The following is a 2,706-nucleotide window of genomic DNA, read 5'->3' as shown; positions in this document are numbered from 1 at the left end:
TGGATGTTCGCTAGCATGGACTATTATTGTTGACATCACCTAAAGGTGAATATGTTGGGAGGCAACATAATAAGCCCCTATCTTTCTCAGTGTCCGGCTGAAACTCCATAACCACAAGTATTGCGTGAGTGTTAGCAATTGTAGAAGATTATATGATAGTTGAGTATGTGGACTTGCTGAAAAGCTATATTCTTGACTCTTTGTGATGTTACGATAAATTGAAATTGCTTCAATGACCAAGATTATAGTTTGCTAGCTTCCAATGAAGTTTCTGAACCATACTTTACATTGTGAATTGATTGTTACTTGAGCATAAGAATTCATATGACAAAATCTATATATGTTTCTGTTATAAGAATGATCATGATGCCCTCATGTTAGTATTTTATTTTTATCGACACCTCTATCTCTAAACATGTGGACATATTTTTTGATATCGGCTTCCGCTTGAGGACAAGCGAGGTCTAAGCTTGGGGGAGTTGATACGTCCATTTTGCATCATGCTTTTATATCAATATTTATTGCATTATGGGCTGTTATTACACATTATATCTCAATACTTATGGCTATTCTCTCTTATGTTACAAGGTTTACCATGAAGAGGGGGGATGCCGACAGCTGGAATTCTGGCTGGAAAAGGAGCAAACATTGGAATTCTATTCTGCACTGCTCCAAAAGTCCTGAAACTCCACGAAACCTATTTTTGGATTTATTAAGAATTTTTGAGCGAAAGAAATACATCAGGGGGCCCACACCCTGGCCAGGAGGGTGGGGGGCGCCCCCCTACTGGGCGCGCCCCTGTCTCCTGGGCCCCCTGGTGGCCCTTCGGTGTCCATCTTCTGCTATATGAGGGCTTTTATCCTGGAAAAAATCGTGGCAAGCTTACGGGACAAAACTCCGCCGCCACGAGGCGAAACCTTGGCGGAATCAATCTAGGGCTTTGGCAGAGCTGTTCTGCCGGGGACACTTCCCTCCGGGAGGGGGAAATCAGCACCAACGTCATCACCAATGATCCTCTCAGCGGGAGGGGGTCAATCTCCATCAACATCTTCACCAGCACCATATCCTCTCCAAACCCTAGTTCATCTCTTGTATCCAATCTTGTATCAAAACCACAATTTGGTACCTGTGGGTTGCTAGTAGTGTTGATTACTCCTTGTAGTTGATGCTAATTGGTTTACTTGGTGGAAGATCATATGTTCAGATCCTTTATGCACATTATTACTCCTCTGATTATGAACATGAATATGCTTTATGAGTAGTTACGTTTGTTCCCGAGGACACGGGTGAAGTCTTGCTATTAGTAGTCATGTGAATTTGGTATTCGTTCGATATTTTGATGAGATGTATGTTGTCTTTTCCTCTAGTGGTGTTATGTGAATGTAGACTACATGAAACCTCACCATTATTTGAGTCTAGAGGAAGGCATAGGGAAGTAATAAGTAGATGATGGGTTGCTAGAGTGACAGAAGCTTAAACCCTAGTTTATGCGTTGCTTCATTAGGGCTAATTTGGATCGATATGTTTAATGCTGTGGTTGGGTTTACCTTAGTACTTTTGTTGTAGTTGCGGATGCTTGCAATAGGGGTTAATCATAAGTGGGATGCTTGTCCAAGTAAGGGCAGTACCCAAGAACTGGTCCACCCACATATCAAATTATCAAAGTACCGAACGTGAATCATATGAACGTGATGAAACTAGCTTGACGATAATTCCCATGTGTCCTCGGGAGCTCCTTTCTCATTATTAGAAATTGTCCAGGCTTATCCTTTGCTACATAAAGGATTGGGCCACCTTGCTGCACTTTATTTATTTTATTTACTTGTTACTCGTTACTATTTATCTTATCACAAAACTATCTATCACCTATAATTTCAGTGCTTGCCGAGAAAACCTTACTGAAAACCGCTTATCATTTCCTTCTGCTCCTCGTTGGGTTCGACACTCTTACTTATTGAAAGGACTACGATAGATCCCCTACACTTGTGGGTCATCAAAGCCATGCTGCTTCTCCGCTGAGATGGCGGGGTAGCTTCTAGGGTAGCTTGGGCAGGTCGCTGGTTCTCAACAGCTTGTTCCTCTAGCTTTCGTACCCTTGCATTCAGTTTCTGCAGTTCGCTCAGCTCCACTTTCCTCCTCCTCTCTTGGCTCTTGTAACCTCCTGCGTTGGGAAACCCAACCTTCCATGCAACAAAGCCTAGCGTGCCTCGTGTTCGTCCAGGGTGCTCAGGATTCCCGAGGGCCTGTATGAGCTCGTTGTTCTCTCTGTCAGGAATGAACGTCCCTTGCTGCACTGCGGCGATATACTTCTAAAGCTTCTTGATGGGTATTTCAAGTTGCTCGTCCGTCCAAACGCACTTCCCACTTTCAGGGTCCAAGTTTCCCCCAACCCCGAAGAACCAAGTCCTTGAATGATCTGTCCAGTTCAATGTCTCTGGTTCGACCCCTTTAGCAAACAGGTCACCCTCAGCCTTGTCCCACAACCGCCGGGCTTTGAGGTAGCCACCTGACCCCGTGCGATGGTGATGCTCCTTCTTTGCAACATTTATCTTGTTTGTCGCTGACATCTTCTTACTCTTCTCCGGTCTCTCGTGGGCCACAAATGCGGCCCAGTGATCTCTTATCTTCTCAAATCGACCGGTGAATTCTGGAGTCTTGTCTTTGTCGACATACATTGATTTCAACTCATTCTTCCACCTCCTGAGT

This window comes from Triticum dicoccoides, chromosome 5B (genome assembly GCF_002162155.2).
Source record: "Triticum dicoccoides isolate Atlit2015 ecotype Zavitan chromosome 5B, WEW_v2.0, whole genome shotgun sequence".
NCBI classification, from domain to species: domain Eukaryota; kingdom Viridiplantae; phylum Streptophyta; class Magnoliopsida; order Poales; family Poaceae; genus Triticum; species Triticum dicoccoides.
This window is presented reverse-complemented; position numbering follows the sequence as displayed.